The sequence below is a fragment of the Balaenoptera physalus genome (genome assembly GCF_965194825.1).
Source record: "Balaenoptera physalus genome assembly, chromosome: 13".
NCBI classification, from domain to species: Eukaryota; Metazoa; Chordata; class Mammalia; order Artiodactyla; family Balaenopteridae; genus Balaenoptera; species Balaenoptera physalus.
The window spans coordinates 26,587,017-26,610,520 of NC_138892.1; the positions used below are offsets into that span (position 1 = coordinate 26,587,017).

Below are 23,504 nucleotides of genomic sequence, written 5' to 3' on the forward strand. Positions count from 1 at the left end.
TACTTAAAAAACACATAATCACATACTACTATGTCAGCTAACAAGTTATAATTCCTGAATATCAGCAAATATTGAGAGTTTTACATTTTCTCAGATTTTCATATATGTCTTTTTATACTTGATTCGTTTGAATCAGTTCAAACACTGCCCTAGGTTGATATGTCTCTTAAAACTCTCTTAATCTATGATGATTTTTCTCTTTTTTTATTTCCTGCCATTTATTTGTTAAAGAACTGGATCATTTGTCACAGAGTTTCCCACGTTCAGGATTTTGCTGATTGTGTCCCTATGTTGTTGTTTTGTCATGTTCCCTTTACCTTTGTATTTACTGTAATCTAGCTGTTAGATCTAGAGGCTTGATCATAGTCTAGTTTTATTTTTTTGTCAGGGGTATTTCACAGGTGGTGCTATGCCCTTCTCATTGTATCACACCAGAAAGCGCTTCAATATCTGGCTGTTTTTCTGATGTAAAGGTTGATTAGTGGGTTCAAATGCTGACAGCATGAACTATTCTGTATCAGTGTTTACCAGCAGCCTTTTACCTAATGGTCTTAGCAGCCACTTGATCATGGCCTCTGTTCATTATTTCACTAAGAGATGCAAAATGGTAATATTCTAATTTTTATAATTTTTTCTGCATTTATTACTTGAAATTACAACTTTCTCTTCAAATATTTGTATAGGAAATACAATTTGGACAGGAAGGGGAATATAGGTGCTCAATTTAACTCCTTTACTTTATAAACTAGTCCTCAAATGAATTTATTCTCAATTTTTACTTTTGAATATCATTATGTACTTATGAATTTTAATATATTTGATATTTTTAATTCACTTCAGTCATAATTCATTATGATGCTTAAATTGTCCTCTTTAGCCAGAAGAAAGCAAGAATGGAGGTGCAGGAGGGACTTCCCTGGTGGTCCAGTGGTTGAGAATCCACCTTCCAATGCAGGGGACGTGGGTTTGATCCCTGGTCAGAGAACTAATATCCCACATGCTGGGGGGCAACTAGAGAGCCTGCACCACAACTAAAGAGCCACATGCCACAACTAGAGAGCCCATGTGCCTCAACTACTGAGGCCGCATGCTCTAGAGCAGCAGTCCCCAACCTTTTTGGCACCAGGGACCAGTTTCATGGAAGACAATTTTTCCACGGGCCAGGGGTCCGGGGGGATGGTTTGGGGATGATTCAAGCACATTACATTTATTGTGTACTTTATTTCTATTATTATTACATTGTAATATATAATGAAATAATTATACAACTCACCATAATGCAGAATCAGTGGGAGCCCTGAGCTTGTTTTCACTTGCCACTCACTGATAGGGTTTTGATATGAGTCTGCAAGCAGTTGATTTATTATGGTCTCTGTGCAGTCAAACCTCTCTGCTAATGATGATCTATATTTACAGCCACTCCCCAGCGCTAGCATCACTGCCTCAGCTCCACCTCAGATCATCAGGCATTACATTCTCATAAGGAGTGCGCAACCTAGTTCCCTCACATGCGCAGTTCACAGTAGAGTTCATGCTCCTATGAGAATATAATGCTGCTGCTGATCTGACAGGAGGTGCAGCTCAGGCAGTAACGTGAGCAATGGGGAGTGGCTGTAAATACAGGTGAAGCTTCGCTCGCTTGCCCACCACTCACCTCCTGCTGTGCAGCCTGGTTCCTAACAGGCCATGGACTGGTACCAGTCCGTGGCCCAGGGTTGGGGACCCCTGCTCTAGAGCCTGCGTGCCACAACTAGAGAGCCCACACGCCACAACTACTGAGCCTGTGTGCTCTGGAGCCTGCATGCCACAACTAGAGAGAGCCTGCGCACCTCAGCTACTGAGCCTGAGCACTCTTAGGCCTACATGCCAGAACTAGAGAAGCCCACTCACTGCAACTAGAGAAAAGCCCACAGTGAAGAGTGTGTGAGCCACAACGGAAACCCAGCGCAGCCAAAAAAACAAAGAATGGAGGTGCAGGAGGCTAAGGGCTGTCACCTCAATAAAAAGGCACAATATGTTCGTTGCTCAGTGTCTGAATTTGAGCCAATTTTCAGATCTGGAATCCACTAACTAAAGAAGTGGCTGTGTCCCTAGGAGAAGGACTCTGCAGCATTGTGTAAAGTACACTATATTGTAATGATTCCTTCAGTCATTCCCCAAAGGGACCCAGGGTATTTACTTAAGGCATTTATGATGGGGAAAGGACAATGCCCAGTCATTTCAAGGAGCTTTGGAGCTAGGTTCTGAGTCGACTTTGGTAACTGGAGACCCAAAATGTCATCATGGCCCCCTGTTAGAGCTGGGGCTTACAGAAGCAGCTAATAGAGTCTTAGCTAAAGTCTGGTCTACAGAGAATTCACTGGGTCTGCAGACTCACCTGCCAGTCATTTCCCTGGTCCCTGAGTATATAATTGCAATAGACATACTTACCAGTTGAAGTATTGGGTCATTAGGCTGTTAGATAAGAGCTACCATAGTAAGGAGGACCAACTGGAAGCCTTTAAAATTGTTCCTCAGCCCAGCTAAGATAATGAAAACTTATATTGTGTCCCAGAGGAGATGGTGGTGTTTAGTGCCGCTCTGAATCCCAGTGAATGTAGACTACCACAGCAAGCTTAGCCAAGTAGTAGTCCCAATTCAAGCTGTGTTGGACATGTTATCATTGCTAGAGCAGATTAATAAGGCCTCAGGTACATGGAATGTGGCCATTGTTTTGGTGAACGCATTCTTTTATATTCCAGTCAGAAATAAGGATAAGAAGTAGTTTACATTGATGTGGAAGAGATATTTATTTCCAGTTTTGTCCAAGGACTATGTTAACTTTTCTATCCTCTATTTTAATATAGTCTGAAGGAATCTGGACTGTCTGGACATCCTGTAGAATGTCACATTGATATGTTATACCAATAATACACTGATGGGTAGGACGAGCAAGAGGTGGCTTGTATACTAGAGGCCTTGGTAAGATACATGCATCCAGAGGGTAAGAGATAAACTTTAAGAAGATTCAGTGATCTGCCACTTCTGTAATGTTTTTAGAGGTCCAGTAGTCAGTGGCATATGGAGACATCCCCTCCAGAGTAAAAGACAAATTTTTATATCTTGCATCACCTACTATAATGAAGCACAATATCTGATGGGCCTCTTTGGGTTCTGGAAGCACGAATTCCACACCTAGGAATATTGCTCTGGCTCATATCCTGGGTGACAGTTCTGTGCAGCCTGGAACAGCAATGGGCTCTGCAGCAGTCAGTGTGGCACTTATAGCAAGTCCCAGTGGGAGATCACAATATAGGCCCCTGGGATTTTAGAGCAAGGCGATGCCATCTGCAGCAGAGGACTTTACTCCTTTCAAGAAACAGCCCCTGGCATGGTACTGGGCCCTAGTAGAGCCAGAAAGCTTGACTACGGGGCACCAAGTTATCATGTGTCTGGAAGTCCCCATCATGAGCTGAGTTCTGTCAGATATGCCCAGTCATAAAGTTGATGGGCCCAGCAGCAGTTCATCATAATATGGAAATGATGCATTCAAAATCAAACTCCAATAGGACCAGAAGGCATGAGTAAACAACATGAGCTAGTAGTACAGACCCCCATATCACCCACTATGCTTGTACCAGTACCCCATGCTCAGGCTATATGGCTACATAGGGGGTCATATTTGACCAGCTGAGGGAGGAGAAAAAAGCTCAAGCTTGATTATGAATGGGTTGGCTTGGTATATGGGTGGGAGCTGAAAAATGGATGGCAGCACATTACACCACATTCAGTGGTGTCCCTAAAAGACAGTGGAGAGAGAAAAGCTTCCTAAAGGGCAGAGCTTCAAGCAGTGTAGCTGGTCATCTGCTTTGTGTGGAAGAGGAAGTGACTGGTGGTGAGACTTTATACAGATGCCTAGATTGGAGACAGGGAGGTCTGGAGTAGAGGCATGTGGTCAAACAGGGTGGGCCTAAGAGTGAAGATTTTTGTATCTTATATTCATTCTGACCAGAAAGCATTAACCATGGAAAAGGAATGAAACAACCAAGTAGACGAAAAGATTCTACCAGTTGATGTCAGCCACGTGTTGTCATGGCCTACCCCAGAACTGGCACAGTGGGCACACGAATGGAATGGCCATGTTTGCAGATATAGAAGCTACACATGAGCCCAACAACATGAATTCCCACTTACCAAGGCCGAGTTGAGCTACTTCTGCCTTTGAAGGTCTAGCTTGCCAGCAACAGAGACCAACACAGAGTCCCTGATGTGGCACTATTATTTGAGGAGATAAAGCAGCCATTTGGTGGCAAGCCAACAATACTGAGCCCTTTCCATTCTGGAGTGACCACTGGTTCACCCTCATAGGGATAAATGCCTCTGCTGGTTATGGGTTTGCCTTTTTTGCCTGCACAGCCTCAGCTGTACCACTATCTAGGAGCTTATAGAAGGCCAGATCCACTGGCATGAGATCCAGCTCAACATAGCATCTGAAAAGGCGAACCACTTCACAGTAAAGGTGATCTGAGTTTGAGCTCATGACCAAGGCATCTACTGGTTGTATCACCTATTACACTATCCAGAAGCTGCCAGCCTGATAAGAGCACTGGCCAACCTACTGAAGGTGCAGGTAAGCTGCCAGTTTAGAGGCAGTATTCTACAAGGATGGAGTGCCACCCTTCAGGATGCAGTATATACATTAAATCAGAGACCTCTGAATGACACTGCCCCTAATAGCAAGAATATATGAGTCCAGGGGAGGGAGCAGAAGTGGCCCCACTTAACACCTCATTGAGTCATTAGGAGACTTTGTGCTTCCTGTTCCCAAAACTCTGGGCTTTGCAGGTTTAGAAGTCTTGGTCCCCAAAGGGAGTGCATTTTTGTCAGGGAACACAAGGGTTCCGTTGAGCTAATAGCTATGGCTACTGTTTGGGCACTTTGAACGCTTTGTGTCCAGGTACCAGCGGGCAAGAAGAGGAGTGCCCATCTTGGCAAGAGTAACTGACCTGGATCAACAGGAAGAGGAGGGGCTGCTTTCATATAATGGGAAGGAAAAATATATGTGGACTCCATGTGATCCATTGGGAAGTTTATTGATACTTAATTGGAACTGTGGAAGGACATGTGCAGCAATCCCAGCCTGAGAAGTGTCTAGTTACCAGTAAATATATGTTCTCATTAAGAGAGCATTTGGGTCATACCCAGGTAAGCTACTAAGTAAGACCTGTGGAGGTGACAGGTAAAGAATAGTAGATTTTGAACTGGACAATGGAGGAGGAAGAAGATGCGTAGCAGTGACGTCCCTGAGACCAGCTGAGTAATGGGGATGTAGTTTGTCCCACTAACCTCCTTCTTCTAAGCTTTCACTCCAACAAAGAGAAGCCACCACAACGAGAAGCCTGAGCACCGCAATGAAGAGTAGCCCCCGCTCGTCGCAACTAGAGAAAGCCCATGTGCGGCAACGAAGACCCAACGCAGCCAAAAATAAAATAAATTAAAAAAAAAAAAAAGACTGAGCACAGCAGGTGTATTAGAGCCAGGCCATGCCTGCCCAAATTGGGACCCTTCAAATGGTCAGTCTTTGTTCTGAGACTCCTCACTGGTCTGGCCAAGACTTCTCAGAGCCGATTGGCAGTCTGAGGCTCTTCCTACCTGTCCTTGCTTCCTTCTCTCTCTCGTTTCATGGGTAGCAGAACTGCATCAGCCTGAAGGCACTCCTGGCCTACTGCTACCTCTTTCCTTTTTTCTTAACAGTTATTTTCCCCCAATAAATGTCTTGCACACCTAATTTGTCTTGGCATCTAGTTTTCCAAGGACCTGATCTGACCAAAGTCCCAGGTATTGCAGGATGTTTAGCATCCCTGGCCTTACCCACAAATGCTGGTAGCACTGTCCCCCCAATCTTGAGGTAACTAATGACACCTTCACAGATTGCCGAAATGCTTCTATTGAGAACCACTTAGAGTATAATCATCAAGATCAAAATTTTAGAGCTAGAAGAGCTCTTACATGTAAAACAATTAAGAAACAGAAAAGTTTAATGACTTCTCTATTTCTTTTCTCACTCTCCTACAGTGTCTTCCCCTTCTTTTCATTCTCTAATGTAATTCTTGGACCTCAACTGAAACTGATAAACCTGAATAGTGGGTTTTAAGTACCAAAGAGGCTGTATAGCCTCAGAATTTAGAGCAAAATTTAGGAAATGATCACCTTCTGAAACTGAAGCTAGGGAGAAAAGTCATTTATGATAGATGAAATTAGCTCCTGTATAAGTAACCCGCTCTTGGAATTGGCTACAAAAGTACTGCTTTTGTGATTAGAGTGCTTTCCATGCTTTCCAAGTTTCTATCAAGTCACAAGCATATAGTCTCAGGAAGACATTCTTGGAATGCAGAGGTATTGTGGAGTAGTCAGTAGTATGTAGCACTGTTTGAAAAAGATCCAAGAATTTTAGTTTAGTTGACCCATAAGTTTGTAGCAGAGATCATTTTCACTTTTAATTCAATAAATATTCATCTAAAATATTTATTTATTGCCTACTGTGTCCCAAGCATTATATGTTAAGCACAGAACATACAGTAGTAAACAGAACATGATCCTTCCCCTCAAAGAGCTTATTATCTGGAGCATGCATTCTCAATGGGCAAAAAACCTTAGATATTACAATGGTTTGTGGCCCTCCAAAGAGCCACAGTACATAAACAGATATACAGGATATCTGTGGTTTAAGATCTCATAGTGGGTAGGGGGGAAAATTAGGATAAAAATGCCTAAAATGACTCCTTAGGAGGTCAATCATGAAACTAGAGTTAAAAAGCCTGATCTAAAGGAAGAAAAAGAGAAAAAATGAATAGGATGAAAGAGAACAAGAAGGCAAAGTAGAATGATGAAAGAGAAATAGGAAAGGAGAGATGAGAAAATGAGAAGGTATGTGAAATTTTAAGAAGACAAAAATAGTTCTGTCTACCACTGAGCCATACGACATAACTTTTTTTCCTTGACATTCTGAAATACAAGCTTATTCTTCTTACATTATTTCTGGCTTTGGCAACAAGGTATTAAATGTGAAAAGCAATACTGGAATGCCTGCTTTTTATCAAAAGAATTCCCATATCCTAGATCACTTTTTCTTAATCAAATATTCCACATGTCCTCACTTTCTCTCATTTAAAATTTAAACTTATAAAACAATTTCCTATTAGGTTCCTAAGGACCCCATTATTCCACTCATGTATGTGTAATGCGAATTTATTAGCTCCATGATATCAAAGCCTTCATTTTTATAGCAATTATTTCTTTCATTTATCTTCCATGATAAACAAACACATTTGTTGTTGCTTGATAGCTTATCAAGCTTTTCTGCAGTTTGGATTTACCCCTCAGGACCATATACTTTCCTTTGCTCTGAATATGGGTGCACCTAACAACTTTATGATTACTAGTTAGATTTCTCAGATATCTTGATATAGGGAAGAAAGTGACCTTGCTAGCAGACGTTGGTATTTCAGTTAACAGAAAGGAATCATCTTTATCAGCACTTTAAAATATATATTTTATTGTGGTATAATTAACATAGAATAAAATGCACACATCTTAGATGTTCATTTTTTAAAAAGACTTTAAAAGAGCAGTTTTAGGTTTACAACAAAATTGAGATGAAGGTACAGAGATTTCCCATATTCCCCCCATTCTACACATGTATATCCTCCCCCATTATCAAAATCATTCACCAGAATGGTGCATTTTTTTTTACCAAGGCTGAACTGACATTGACACATCTAATCACCCAAAATCCATAATTAACCTGAGGATTCAGTCTTGGTGTTGTACATTCTCTGGGTTTGGACAAATGTATAATAACATAATCCATCATTATAATCTCATACAGAATATTTTCAGTGCCCTAAAAATTCTCTGTGCTCTGCCTGTTTATCTCTCCCACCCCCACCATCAACCTGGCAACCACTGATCTTTGTCTCCATAGTTTTGCCTTTTCCTACAGTAAGTAGCCTTTTCAGATTGGCTTCTTTCACTTAGTAAATATGCATTTAAGGTTCCTCCATGTCTTTTCATGGCTTGATTGCTCATTTCTTTTTAGTGCTGAATAATATTCCATTGTCTGGATGTACCATAGTCTATTTATCAATTCACCTGCTGAAGGATATCTTGGTTGCTTCCAAATGTTGGCAATTATGAATAAAGCTGCTAAAACATCTGTGTGCAGGTTTTAATGTGAATGTAAGTTTCCCACTCCTTTGGGTAAATACCAAGGAGTGCAATTGCTGGATCATATGGTAAGAGTTTGTTTAGTTTCCTAAGAAATTGCCTAACTGTCTTCCAAAGAGGTTCTACCATTTTGCATTCCCACCAGCAATGCATGAGAGTTCCTGTTGCTCCACATCCTTGCCAACATTTGGTGTTATCAGTGTTCTGAATTTTGGCCATTCTAATAGGTGTGTTGTGGTATCTCACCTTTGTTCTAGTTTGCATTTCACTGATGATTTATGATGTGGAACATCTTTTCATATGCTTATTTGCCATCCGTTTATCTTCTTTGTTGAAGTGTCTGTTAAGGTTTTTGGCCCATTTTAAAATCAGATTGTTTATTTTCTTATTGAGTTTTAAGGGTTCTTTGTATATTTTGGATAACAGTCCTTTATCAGGTGCATCTTTTGCAAATATTTTCTCCAGTTTGTGGCTTGTTTTCTAATTCTCTTGACATTGTCTCTTGCATTGTCTTTTGTTTTTAATTTTAATGAAGTCCAACTTGTCAATTATCTCTTTCACAGATGATGTCTGGTGTTATATCTAAATCACAAGTTACAAAATAAATGAATCATGGGAATGAAATGTATAGCATGGGGAATGTACTCAAGAATATTGTATTAACTTTGTATGGTGACAGAAGATAACTAGACTTATCATGGTGATCATTTTGTAATGTATAGAAATATTGAATTACTATGTTGTGCACCTAGAACTAACATAGTGTTGTAGGTCAATTATACTTCAGTTAAAAATAAGTATGTAAATAAAATTTTAAAAAGACATCACTATACCCAAAGTCATCTAGGTTTTCTCCTATGTTATCTTTTAGGAGTTTTATAGTTTTGTGTTTTACACTTAGGTCTGTGAACCATTTTGAGTTAATTTTTGTGAAGGGTGTAAGGTTTGTGCCCAGAATCATATTTTTGCATGTGGATGTCCAGTTGTTCTAGCAGCATTTGTTGAAGTGACTATCTTTGCTCCATTGTATTGCCTTTGCTCCTTTGTCAAAGACTGATTAAATTTATGGGGGTCTGTTTCTGGGCTCTCTATTCTGTTGCACTGATCTATTTGTCTATTATTTTGCTAATACTACACTGTCCTGATTACTGTAGCTTTATAGTAACTCTTGAAGTTGGGTAGCATCAGTCCTTCAACTTTGTTTTTCTCAGACGTTCATTTTGGTGAGTTTGAGAGCTGTATGTATACCTGTGTAACCACCACTCAAAGCAAAATATAGATCCATTACTCCAGAAAGTTCTCTTGTATCCCTCTTGGCATTGTCCTCAGCAGCCAATTTTAGATTTCTAATATCAAATTAGTATTGTCTTTCTTTGATTTCACATAAATAGAACCATACAGCATGCACTCTGCTGTGCCTGGCTTCTTTTACTAAACTATTTGTGAGATTTATCCATGTTGTTAGGCATATTGGCGATTCCTTTTTATTGCTGTGATGTATTCTATTGTATAAATATATAATTTGCTTGTCTGTGCTCCCGTTGATGTACATTTGGGTTGTTTCTAGGTTTTATTTATTATGAATTAGGTTGCTTTAAACTTTCTTTGTATGAGTCTTTTTGTGAACTTGTATTTTCATTCCTCTTTCATAGTTATCTAACACTGAAACTGCTGGGTCATGAATAGGTTAGATGAATATTTAACTATAAACAAATTGCCAAGCAGTTTTCCAAAGTGATTGTACTATTTTACACTCACACTAACAATGTAAATATCACAATTTGAAGCAGCTGGAATTCATATTTGTGTTATTATTAGACTTTGATTTTAGCCACTTCAGTGCATGTGAAATGGAATCTCATTGTGCTTTTAATTTGCATTTCCTTGATGACTAAAGATACTGAGCACCTTTTCTTGTGTTATCAGCCATTTGTATATCTCATGAAAGGTCTGTTCAAGTCTTTGCTACTATCTTTTTTGTTTTTCAACATTTTTTATTGAGATATAATTGACATATAACATTAGTTTCAGGTGTACAACATAATGATTTGATATTTATATAATTATGAAATGATGACTACAATAAGTCAATATCCATCACCATACAAAGTTACAAAAAGTTTTTTTTTCCTTGTATGAGAATTTTTAAGATTTATTCTCTTAGCAACTTTCAAATATGCAATACAGTATTATTAACTACAATCACCATGCATGTCTGTCCACTTTTTTTTTTTTTTTAATTTATTTATTTATTTTTGGCTTTGTTGGGTCTTCGTTTCTGTGCGAGGGCTTTCTCTAGTTGCGGCGAGCGGGGGCCACTCTTCATCGCGGTGCACGGGCCTCTCCCGTTGCGGAGCACAGGCTCCAGACGCGCAGGCTCAGTAGTTGTGGCTCACGGGCCCAGTTGCTCCGCGGCATGTGGGATCTTCCCAGACCAGGGCTCGAACCCGTGTCCCCTGCATTGGCAGGCAGATTCTCAACCACTGCGTTACCAGGGAAGCCCCTGTCCCCTTTTAATTGGATTGTTTTTCTGCTATTGTGTGAGTTCTTTATATATTTTGGATATTAACCCCTTATTGGATATATGATTTGCAAATATTTTCTCCCATTTGGCAGGTTGCCTTTTCATTTTGTTGATGGCTTCCTTTGGTGTGCAAAAGCATTTTAGTTTGATTTAGTCTCACTCATTTATTTTTCCTTTTGTTGCCTTTTCTGTTGATGTCAAATCCAAAAAAATCATTGCCAAGACTCATGTCAAGGAACTTACTGCCTATATTTTCTTCTAGGAGTTTTATGGTTCCAGATCTTACATTTAAGTCTTTAATCCATTTTTTTTTGATCCATTTTGAAGTAGTTTTTGTGTATGGTGTAAGACAGTGGTCCAGTTTAATTCTTTTTCATGTGGCTATCCAGTTTTCCCAACAGCATTTATTGAAGAGACCGTCCTTTTTCCATTGTATATTCTTGGCCCCTTTGTTGTAATTGACCATATATGTGTGGGTTTATTTCTGGGGCGCTATTCTATTTCACCGATCTATATGTCTGTTTTTAATGTCAATACCATAGTGTTTTTTTTGTTTGTTTTTTTGTTTTTTTTTAAAAATTATTTATTTATTTATTTATTTATTTATTTATTTATGGCTGTGTTGGGTCTTAGTTTCTGTGCGAGGGCTTTCTCTAGTTGTAGCAAGCGGGGGCCACTCTTCATCGCGGTGCACGGGCCTCTCACTATCGCGGCCTCTCTTGTTGCGGAGCACAGGCTCCAGACGCGCAGGCTCAGTAACTGTGGCACACGGGCCTAGTCGCTCCGCAGCATGTGGGATCTTCCCAGACCAGGGCTTGAACCCGTGTCCCCTGCATTGGCAGGCAGATTCTCAACCACTGCGCCACCAGGGAAGCCCCTACCATAGTGTTTTGATGACTATAGTTTTGTAATATAGTTTAAATCAGGAAGAATGATGCCTCCAGATTTGTTTTTCTTTCTTAAGAGAGCTTTGGGTATTTGGGGTCATTTGTGCTTCTATACAATTTTTAGGATTGTTTGTTTTAGTTCTGTGAAAAACACCATTGGAATTTTGATAGGGCTTGTATTGAATCTGTAGATTGCTTTGGGTAGTATGGACATTTTAATGACATTAATTCTTCCAACCCATGAGCATAGACTATCTTTCCATTTATTTGTATCTTCTCCAGTTTCTTTCATAAATGTCTTATAGTTTTCAGTGTACAGGTCTTTCACCTCCTGGCTTGAATTTACTCCTTGAATTTACTCCTTTTTGATGCAATTGTAAATGGGATTGTTTTCTTAGTTTCTCTTTCTGATAGTTCACTATTAGTGTACAGAAATGCAACCAATTTCTGCATATTGATTTTGTATCCTACTACTTTACTAAATTCATTTATTAGTTCTAACGGTTTTTTGATGGAGTCTTTAGTGTTTTCCATATATATTATCAATAATTAATTAATATAATTACTCTAATTATTATATATTATTATAATATTTTCTATATATAATGTTCTTTCCTTTGCCTAACTGCTCTGGCTAGGACTTCCAAAACTATGTTGAATAAAACTAGCAAGAGGGGGTATCCTTGTCTTACAGGATCTTACAGGAAAAGCTTTCAACTGTTCACTGTTGATGTTAGCTGATGGGCTTGTATGATGTTAGCTATGGCCTTGTCATATATGCTCTCTGTTGAGGTACGTTCCTTCTATACCCACTTTGATGAGATGCTATTATCTTAAATGAGTTATTGTTCGAACTTAATTTTTATTTTTAAATTGTCGGAGTTCTTTTTATATTCCTGTTACAAGTCAATTGCTAGATATGTGTGGTGAATATTTTCCAGTCTGTTGTATAATGCTGTCTTTGAAGAACAGAAGTTTTTTTTTTTTTTTTTTCTATGCTGCACGGCTTGCGAGATCTTAGCTCCCCGACCAGGGACTGAACTCGGGCCCTCGACAGTGAAAGCGGGGAGTCCCAACCACTGGACCGCCAGGGAACTCCCCAGAAGTTTAAATTTTGATAAACCCTAATTTGTCAAATTTTTCTTTTATGATTAGTGCCTTTTGTTTCCCATGCAAGAACTATTTGCCTACTCCAACATTATAAAGGTGCTCTTCTATGTTTTCTTCTAGAAGTTTTATGGATCTGGGTTTTATGTTAGGCCTATGAGTCATTTTAATTAACTTTTGTGTACAGAGTGAAATAGGGCTGAAGTTCATTTTTTATAAAAAAAATAGATATCCAGTTGTTTTAGCAATATTTGTTGGAAAAAACCTTTTTTTCATTATTTAATTGCTTTGGTGCCTTAGTAACAGATGAAATGATTGTATACGTGTGGGTCTATGTCTAGGCTCAAATCTGTTTATTTACTAGCCTATCCTTATGCAAATAACACACTGTCTTGCTTACTGTAACTTTATAGAAGGATTGAAATCAGGTAGTGTAAGTCTTCCAACTTTGTTGTTTTTAATGATTGTTTTGGCTATTTTAGATCTTTCATCTTTTTAGATAAATTTTAGAATTGTCTATGTCCTAAAGAAAAGCCTTCTGGAATTTTGATAGGGATTGGGGTGAATTTACAAATCAATTTAGGAAGACTGGACAGCTTAGTGATGGAGTTTTCCCATTCAAGAATATTATGGGTTTTTTCCTCCATTTATTTGTCTTTTAAAATTTCCTTCAGCTATGTTTTGTGGTTTTTCAATACAGAGGTCTTGTACATATTTTAAGTTTATTCCTAGGTTTCTGATGTATTAGATACATTATAAATGGTGGTGTCTTCAATTTCATTTCCCAATTTTTGTTGCTGGTAGGTAGAAGTAGAATTGATTTTTGTATATTGATCCTGTATCCTATGACTTGCTAAATTAATTTATTAGTTCCAGTAGCTCTTTTGTATAGTCCATAGGCTTTTCTTGTGTATATAATTATGTTGTCTGTGAATAGTTTTACTTCTTTTCAATGTTGTCTGTGAATACAATTTTACTTCCCATTTTTTAGTGATATAATCCATATACCATAAAATCAACCCTTTTCAAGTGTATATTTCAGTGGGTTTTAATATGTTCACAAAGCTATGCAACCACCGCCACTATCTAATTTCAGATTATTTTCATCACCCCATATATAAACCTCATACTCATTAGCAGTCAGTCTGCATTGTCCCCATCCCCTTCCCTAGACAACTACTATTTTCTTTCCCTATGGATTTGCCTATTCTGGGCATTTCATATAAATGAAATCATGCAATACATGTCTTTCACTTAGCATATAATGTGTTCAAGGTTCATCCAGGTGGCAGCAGGAATCAGTACTTTTTATGGCTGAATAATATTCCATTGTGTAGATTATAGCACATTTTGTTTATTCATTCATTAGTTGATGGGCATTTGGATTGTTTCTACTTTTGGGTTTTTATGAATAATGTTGCTATGAATATTTGTATACAAAATTTTGTGTGAACATAAGTTTCCAATTCACAAGGAACTGCTGTGTCATATGGTAACTCTATGTTTAACCTCTTGAGGGATTGCCAAACTATTCCCAAGTCACCATTTTACATTCTCACCACAGGGGTACGAGGGTTCCAATTTCTCCATATCCTCACTAACACTTGTTATTGTCCATCTTTTGAGTGTAGTCATTCTGGTGGGTATAAAGTGGTATTTCATTGTGGTTTTAATTTGCATTTCCCTAATGACGAATGATGCTGGTCATCTTCTCATGTGCATATTGGCCATTTGTATATCTTCTTTGGAGAAATCTCTATTCAAATCCTTTGTTCATTTTTAAATTGGGTTGTCTTTTTATTGTTTAATTTTAAGAGTTCTTTATATATCTTGAATACAAATCCCTTATCAGATACATGGTTTTCAAATATTATCTCCCATTCTGTAGGTTGTCTTTTCACTTTCTTGATGGTGTTCTTTGAAGCACAGTTTTTTAATTCTGATAAAGTACAATTAATCTGTTTTTTTCTTTGTGCTTTCAGTGTCACATCTAGGAAACCATTGCCTAATCCATTGTTGCAAAGACTAATGGCTTTTTTTTCTGACACATTTTATAGTTTTAGCTCTTACATTTGGATCTTTGATTCATTTCAACATTTGTACATAGTGTGAGGTCCAAGTTCATTCTTTTCCATGTGGATATCCAGTTTTACCAGTACCATTTATTGAAAAGACTATACTTTACCCCACTGAATTATCTTGGCACATTTGTCAAAAGACAACTTATCATAAGTATAAGGGTTTACTTCTGGCCTTTGAATTCTAGTCCACTGATCTATATTTATGTATGTTTTTGGCAATATGGCACTGTCTTGATTATGTATGTAGTTTTGTTGTAAGTTTTGCAATCAGGAAGCCCAAGTCTTTCCAATCTTTATGTTTTTTCTTATTGTTTTATTGCATTGAGATCTTCAATATCATTCTGAATAGAAGTGGTGAAAGCAGACATTCATATGTTGTTCGTGATCTTAGGGGAAAAAGTTTTAGTATTTCACCATTACATTTTTCAAAGATGTTATCATATTGAGGAGGTTCCCTTCTATTCCCAGGTTGCTGAGAGTTTTTTAACATGAATGAGTTTTGAATTTTGTCAAATGCTTTTTCAGCATCTATTGAGACTATCATTTTGTTTTTCTCTTTCATCCTGTTAATGTGGTGAATTACACTGACTTTTCAATGTTAACCTAATTTTCCCTGGTCATGGTATCTTTTTTTTTTTTAATTAATTAATTTATTTATTTATGGCTGTGTTGGGTCTTTGTTTCTGTGCGAGGGCTTTCTCTAGTTGCGGCAAGCGGGGGCCACTCTTCATCGCGGTGCGCGGGCCTCTCACTCTCGCGGCCTCTCTTGTTGTGGAGCACAGGCTCCAAACGCGCAGGCTCAGTAGTTGTGGCTCACGGGCCCAGCTGCTCTGCGGCATGTGGGATCTTCCCAGACCAGGGCTCGAACCCGTGTCCCCTGCATTGGCAGGCAGATTCTCAACCACTGCGCCACCAGGGAATCCCAGGTCATGGTATCTTATCCTCTATATTGCAAGTTTCAATTTGCCAATATTTCATTCAAACTTAAAAAGTCTATATTCATGAGACATATTGGTTTGTAATTTTCTTGTAAACTGTCCTTGTTAAGTGTTGGTATCAGGATTATGTTGGCCTTATAAAATGAATTTGGAAGTGTTCCTTCTTGCTCTATTTTGTGAAATAGTGTAGGACTGGTATTTTAACTTCTTTAAAATTTACTGGTGAAGCCATCTGGGCCTGGAGTTATATTTGTGGAAGGTTTTTCATTACAAATTTGATTTCTTTCATAGGTGTTTGGACAATTAGATTTTCTTTTCCTTCCTGTGTCAATTTTTTTGTAATTTTTTCAGGAATTTGTCCATTTCACTTGTTAAATTTTTTGGCATAAAAATTGTTGAAATTATCACTTTAACATCTGTGTAATTACATTAAAATGAAAACTTATGCACAGAAAAATAGATGATAGAAAAGGAATCAGGGGAAAATAAGCAGATAACATGGCAGAAAAAGGACATGTGTGGTAAGAGTAAACAGTCTAGTAACAGAAAGAGGGAATTATAGTTCAGTGTGGCAAATGCCATGAGAGGCACACAGAGAGCACACAGGGAGGATACCCAGTCCAATCTGGGAGTCAGATCATGATGTCCAAATGATAAAAGTTTGTCCAACTCTAGGTAACTTAATGTAACCAAATCTATGGACACTTAAGAAGCTGAGACTTAGATCCCAAATATAATTACTTCACATTGGTTATCCACCTGTGAGGGTCTGTAGTAAACTGGCCCTTTTTCACTGGCATCTTTAATTAAAACACAATTTTGTTTTTGTAAAAATGATATATTCATTATACAAAATTCAAACAAGATAGAAAAGGTCAAAAGATTAAAAATCAGTTGCATTTTGGCTGACATTCTTCCTGATCTTTTTGTATTTACATTCACATATATACACATGCATACTCATGTTTGGATGAAGCACTGTTCATGCTAAACTGTACTCTGCTTTTTAGGGGGAAAAAGAAACCTATATGCTGTGGACATATTTTTGTGTAAATAAAGTGATTTACACCATTGTTTTTAATGGCTCAAGGGTATTTCATTGTATGTAGGTACCATAACATATTTAACTAGTGTCCTAGTGATGGTACTTACATTGTTTCCATAAGCACCTATTATAAAAAGGGGGTGAGGAACATCCTCGTAAATCTGTTTTCTTTTTATTTTCTTTAGAGCGCATGACTAGAAAATGAGTTTGCTGGGGCAAAGCCTAATTATTTTGTTAAATTTTGGTAATTAATGGTGTACCATTCAAGTTTACACCAGTAAGGCATGAGAGTAATTGTATCCCCACCTCACTATCTACACTGATAGACAAAAAGGATGTTTGCAAGTTGAACATCTTTTCATTTGTTAATTAGATGTTTGTTTTTCTTGGTTTAAGAATGTCCTATTGATATCCTTTGCCAATTTTATTTATTGTGTTAAGTTTTAAAATTGATATTCTATGAGCTTTTTGTGTATTAGGAATACTTTTCCTTCTTTTTCCACATGATACAAATTTATATTCCATTAGTTATTACTTGTGTGTAGATAACAATCTTTATGTGGTTAATTTTTATTGATTTTTTTTTATGGTTTCTGGTTATTGCTTCATACTTAGAAAAGGCCTTTCTCAGCTCAAGATTATAGTCACCTAGATTTTCTTGTAATATTTTTATGGTTTCATTCTTTACATTGAAATTCTTGTCATCTGGTATTAAACAAATGAAACAGATGTAAAGCCGGTCCCCAGTGTTTAGTAATTCCTCAGATAATCTTTTTCCCACTGACCAATGATTTGTAACGTATAGTTCATTGATACCACTGAGACCAGTGGGCCCTGGACTCGAGCTAACACCTTTTGAGATTTGGAGCGGGCGGTGCGGGGAGGGACTCGCGCCTGGGCCTCTTTCCTGACCTGGCCGTTTCCGCCTGGCAAGCTGCGCCGGCTCCCCACTCGTGGGCCGAGGCCCCACGGCCGACGCGGTAGTCAGGAGACTTCGAGACTCATTCCGTCTGCACGGTCGGGCACGAAGGCAGGCGGGGGTGGCGGCAGGACCACTATCAGAGCCCTCAGGGAAGAAAAAGTGTCGGAAGAGCCAGCAGAGCGCAGGAGAAGCGCGAAACTGGGGGAAACCGCCGAGACGTTGCGTGGGGAGAAGGCGAGGGAGAGCGGCTTCCCGCTCAACTGCGCGCGTCACTCTGGCTCCCTGAGGCAAGTGTCTGGCCCCGGACTGTGCGTTCCCTTCGGCTCTAGAGATCTCCGCGGCCCCCAGAGGCCTCTCGGAGCGCCACCCTGGCCCCGCCGTTCCCGCCGTCGTTGGCCGCTACCCCAGGCTCGTCTCGCTCGCCGCCTTCCTCTAACTGCCTCTGACCGCGGCCGGCGTCCGCGGCGTCGGTGACGTTGGCGTGGGGGCGGGACTTCCTGCTTCGCGCGCCCTTAGGTCTCGGGACTCATCCCGCTCTGCGGGGTTTGAAGGGTGGCGGGCGGCGGACTGGTGGTGGCTTCCCGGTCGGACTTCGGCTCCGGCCCCGGCGCCGACCCCAAACCCCAGAGAAGGCCAGTCCACCGAGGAGGAGCGGGGTTTTTCTCCATTGCCGCCGCCGCCCTTTCCGCCTTCGGAGCTCTCTCGGGATACACCACATTTCTAGGGGTCGGGAGCCCGAGGGGCGCGCTCGGCCCTCCGGCTCCTGCTCTTCAGCCTTTGCCGCGAGCGGCTGCGGAGACCTCGCCAGGCGTGACGGGCTGGGCCTGCACCCCGCGTGCGGGACCGTCTCCCGTGGGCCCAGTGCCCCGGCGGGAAGAGTGCCGTAGGCGTCTGTGGCTGGAGCAGTGGAGGTAGGTGTCCACCTGGCGAGTGCGGCCGGAACACCGGTCACTGATAAGTTTTCTGTGCGCATGTTGCAAGGTCCGAGTGTGAGTCTGGTACGTAACGCTGTCTTGTTCGTGGTTTGGAATGCTCATGGCTTTTTTCTTCACAACTTGCCCTTGAATTCTTCTTTTGTTATTTTTCCCGTAAAGCAAGTGGAGCGGGTGTTAGAAAAGTAGGCTGGGAGAATGTTCTGTAGCCGATTAAATGCACGTGAAACTCTTTATGGGGCTTTTTGATGAACTCCAGAGTGGTGCTTGGGTAGCCTCAGTTTAAAAGCTGGCTAAACGTGTGGTACCTCCAGTTTCATTTGTGAAAAAAAATAAGCTGCCATTTTCGTTGACCCTGAAGACAATTCTAACAGTGATGTTGGTTGTCATTACAAAGATAACGTTAGAATATGTGAGTGCATGCTGGGCTCTAATGGACATTTTGATGTATCCTTAGTGTCCAACTTTGGTCAAAAAAATGGATACTTAGCTCTTAAAAATGCCCATTGTCAAGTATTTTAAAAGCCTTTGGTCACATTAGTTGTAACGATGAAACTATTTAAGTAAAATCTCGAAGATGTCTAGGATAACAAGAAACTTGTCCTTAGTTTCTGATATCAGTAGTATATAGTTCATAATGTGTTCAGACTATGAACGTAAAATACTTGAGTAGATCTAAAACTGAGTGGGTTGTTAAAGCACTGCTTTTGTTACCAAGCAACATCTCTGTAAACAAGTCTAATATTCAACTAGAATATAATTAAATATATCTATCCTACAATTATCCGGATTCAGAGTTCTCTAAATTCATAGTTTAGCCTGTAGGTGGTTACAGTTCATACTCACCTTTTGTACTGAGCTGTGATTTCAAACACATTTTGTTTAGAATTATTGGAATGCTTTACATTTCAGAGTCATATAGGACTCTACAGAGAATTAAAAATGGATTTGAGTTACCCTTTGGTTTTTGGGGACATAGTATGTCAGGTGTTCCCCTTCCTTTGAGTATTTTCTAACCAGGTGAAGTGTGGTTATATTTAGGAATTTTATCGACTAGTCGGGTAATACCAATTTAGGGTAACAGAGCATTGAGAGAACACTTATTGCTCACAGGTGGTTTTTAAACCTTGGTTTAGCCAGTAATCTCACTCTTGCTCCACTCGTTGAACCCTTAATGATATAATTTGTACGGCAAGTAAAGGCATACCTTGGAGATATTGTGGGTTTGGTTCCAGACCACTACAGTAAAGCGAGTCACATGAATTTTTTGTTTTTGCTTTCCAGTGCATATAAAAGTTATGTTTATACTATACTGTAGTCTATTAAGTGTGCAGTGTGCATTGTGTCTAAAAAATGTACATACCTTAATTAAAAAAATACTGTATTGCTAAAAAGTGCTAACCATCATTTGACAATGCAGGGTTGCAACAAACCTACAATATGTAAAAAATGCAGTGTCTGAAGTGCAATAAAGTGAAGTGCAATAAAATGAGTTATGCTGGTAGTTTGTTTTTTTTTTTGGTAGTTAGTTTTTAGACCACTTTTTTGTGATATTTTGAATACAGTAACCTTTCAAGTATGTAAGAAAGTAGGTGAGAACATTTGAGACACCGTGAGACTGGATGACTTCTTTGAAATCAAACTATTAGTAATGGGAATCGGAACTTGAAGTTTTATATTCTTTACATCATGCCCTGACTGTATTTCAAAAATCCGTAGATTTCGTTTTGGTCCTTTCCCTCTTTTTCCTGCATGCTGATGTTGAAGTAATGAAATATTCAAGAATGGGAAAGACAAGCAAAGAAGAAAAATCAAGAATGATTCATGCACGTTGTGTGATAAAATCCTTAGTAATCAGAAGTCAGCATTTTGTCATGGGAAGTTCTAATTCAAGAAGCTTAGAAGAATGAAATCTTAACAGATTAGTGAATGGTCAGAATTTTTTTTGTGTATGTGTGTTTTCTAGGTACTCTCTCTGCCTAAAGAAAATGAGTTTTATTTTAACTTTGTCATACATAATGTATTAGGTTCAGCAAGTAATTTTCTCAAGTTGTCTAATCTGTGTGTACTTTTAGGGAATGTTTATATGTATCTGTGTAAAAATTTTCCAGAAGTACTCTTTCCTGCTGACTGAAGTTCACATTTCTTAATCTGAACTCTTCAAAATCTCATCACACTCTGCCTTTTCAAGTTTATGTTCTTTATAGAAAAGCTATACTCTGACCAGACTGGTTTCTTCACCATCCTCTAAACCTACTATGTGCTTTCTGCTTTCCTTCCAGTCTTCATGTCACTGCCTAATTTCTTTCCTTCTTTCCTAAAATCTGAATTGTACCCTTTCTATAAAGTTCAACTCTGCAGGGGAGGAAAAATTCTCTACCCTGTTAGGGTCTGTGGCTGGGCCTAAGAATTAAATTGATAGAGATTAACAGGAGAAAAGCATACAAGTTTCAAAATTTTTTTACATGTACATGGAGAATGAAGACCAGAGCAGAAAGCTTTTACAGGTCTTCCTCGACTTACAGTGGGGTTACCTCCCCTATCATAAGTTGATGGGTTTAATATACCTAACCTACCCAACCTACTCACCATAGCTTAGTCTAGCCTACCTTAAACATGCTCAGAGCACCTATATCAGCCTACAGTTGGGCAAAATCATCTAACATACAGCCTATTTTATAATAAAGTGTTGATTATCTCATGTAACTTATTGAATACTTTACTGAAAGTGAAAAACAGAATGGTTGTATGGGTCCAGAATAGTTGTAAGTGTATCGGTTGTTGACCCTCTTGATTGCTGGGAGCTGCAGCTCGCTGCTCCTGCTGCCACCCAGAATCATGAGAGAGTATTGTACTGCATATCGCTAGGCTGGGAAAAGATCAAAATTAAAAATTTGAAGTATGGTTTCTACTGAATGTGAATTGCTTTCGCACTATTGTGAAGTCGAAGAAGTCCTAAGTTGGAGACAATCTATATCTTTCAGACAAAGAACAAGTTTGTGAAACATTGACAAGACAGAGTTTTGGGCTAGGAGGAGTAAATTGTGGAGAAATGACTAGGAAGATAAGGGTTAGTTTAACAAGTTTGTACACATTTCTCGGCTTTGATTCCCCGTCTCTGGCGATAAGAATGTCTTTCGTCCTCCTGGTACAGGGATGGCACCTTTCACATGGGAGTTTTATTTCCTGCTTTCTGGAAGAAAAAGGAGGGTCAGAGTGCTCCTCTTGTATCTACTGTTTCTCAAGTGCCTTTAACTCCATCAGTATACCAAAGCGGCAGACTTGGGGGTAACGTGTCCTAAACTCCACCTCTGAAATCCTGTAGAGTGTATTTGTCAGTCCTACCATTTGATACTTTATATTGTATTGTTTTATCATTTCTACGTATATCTTATCTTCCTAACTAGATTGTAAGCTCTTCAGGCACACGACATCAGATCTCAGTGAGCTGTATCTTTAATCTCTTCCAAATAGAAGTTGCTGAATGAATGTTTATTAGAGATAAGGAATGTATATTTCTACTTTTTTCGTTCCTCCCATAGTGTAGTGCAACTAAAAGAAAATCTTTTGAGAGTAACTGAGGGAGGAAGGGCAACTGTCAACCATAAGAAAGGGGATTAAAGAGATGGGATTCACTGGAATTAGAGGTAAAGTTTCTGTTCCTAGAAAGTGTGAATAGTTGAGAATTTCCCATGACCACATCAGCAATAAGGACTCCCTCAGGAATGCTAGCACTGTTCCCTAGTGGGCTTGGGAGTTTGGTCAGTCTCCTGGTTCTTCCTTAGTAGAATCTGGGTTTAAAAAAAGTACTTCCCCCACTCTTTCCTTTCTTTCCTCCTCCCTGTCTCCTTCCATTCCTCTCTTCCTATTTCCCGATTTTGCCCTTTTCCATTTTACTTTTTACCTAGTAAAGACTTAATTTATGAAATTATATCAGTACTTTTATTTGGCCCTCATAAATTAGAAGTTCTCTTAAGTTTTATATTTTTCTGTCAGGAGTGCCTCTCTGGGTCATGGAAGGATCACAGACTCTGTAGTCTAGCACTATTTTTTTTTTTTTTTTAAGTTTGAGATATAATCCAGGAAGAAAGAAATTAAAGTCATGAAGTGTCCAGTTGTTTTCTGTATATTGTAACTTCAAATCACTTTTGGATTAAAATTCATGGAGTTAGAAGGAACCTAAACCAAACCATTCTCTTCTGGAAAGTGCTTACCACTCTCAAAATATGTCCTTAAATAAATTCTAGGTAATTTTTATAGTCTTGTTGTAAATACTGTATCTGATGCTTATGACAAACAGTTACTTCAGTTAAAGGTATAAAAAAGTTGAGTCTCAGAGTACATTTATAAATCTTGGTTCGATTCAGTAGTTTCTTAGTGAGCTGGCAGTCTCAGCTTCTGAGTTGTTGCGCAGTATAGCATAGCAACCATTGGCAACAGTAACATTGGACTCCAGGGGTTTTCCCAATGAAGTTGCAGCGTGTATCTCTAGTGTTCACATTAAGTCTGTCTTTCTCAACTGAATCACATTAAGGCAGACATTTGAGGTATTGTTAAACTGAAATTGCGTATGATATAATTAAGTATATATTTTTTGAGTACTGACAAATTATAACTTTCATGTTTTCCTCCTAGAGATGCATGATAAATATATATTGAATTATGGTGTGTGAAGGACATGTGAAAAGACTGGTTCAATTAAAGATTAGTCTATTCTGGACAGAAAGACTGTTAAGTAATAATTAACATCAGAGTTCTCCACAACTGATACAGCCAGCCAGAGCTGGAGTGGATAAAGTTGAAATGGTTCTTCTCTAGATAACATTTTTATATTACTTCTGGAGGTTCATAGAGAGCATAGAT

The 23,504-nt window shown here is 39.0% G+C and overlaps 1 protein-coding gene across 3 annotated transcripts in view; it reads left to right on the forward strand.

Moving 5' to 3' along the window:
* Positions 1–11,292: 11,292 nt before the first annotated feature.
* The window catches only part of CEP83 (centrosomal protein 83), a 147,000-nt gene continuing 134,788 nt past the window's right edge, over positions 11,293–23,504 (forward strand). For all 3 annotated transcript variants that reach the window (XM_082418951.1, XM_082418945.1, XM_082418954.1), the window contains exon 1: positions 11,293–18,620. The gene's annotated coding sequence lies outside the window, so the exon portion shown is untranslated. The remainder of the gene's footprint in view (positions 18,621–23,504) is intronic.